Source organism: Etheostoma spectabile, chromosome 18, assembly GCF_008692095.1.
Source record: "Etheostoma spectabile isolate EspeVRDwgs_2016 chromosome 18, UIUC_Espe_1.0, whole genome shotgun sequence".
NCBI lineage: Eukaryota > Metazoa > Chordata > Actinopteri > Perciformes > Percidae > Etheostoma > Etheostoma spectabile.
In genome coordinates, this window is record NC_045750.1 from 16,483,444 (window position 1) to 16,483,827 (window position 384).

Below are 384 nucleotides of genomic sequence, written 5' to 3' on the forward strand. Positions count from 1 at the left end.
AATCTTAAGGTTTTAAATGCCCAGACTCATCTGAACTTGCCCCAACAATCAGCACCGTGGCTTCTTCTAAGCAGTTGACTAGAAAACTGAAACTGAAAATAGTTGACGCTCACAAAGCAGGAGAAGGCTACAAGAAGATAGCAAGGCGTTTTCAGATGCCAATATCCTCTGTTCGGAATGTAATTAAGAAATGGCAGTCATCAGGAACAGTGGAAGTTAAAGCAAGATCTGGAAGACCAGGAAAAATATCAGACAGGACAGCTCGCAGGATTTTGAGAAAAGCAAGTCCAAACCCACGTTTGACTGCACGATCCATCCAGAAAGACCTGGAGACACTGGAGTTGTGCTACACCATTATACTATAAAGAGATACTAGCACAGATA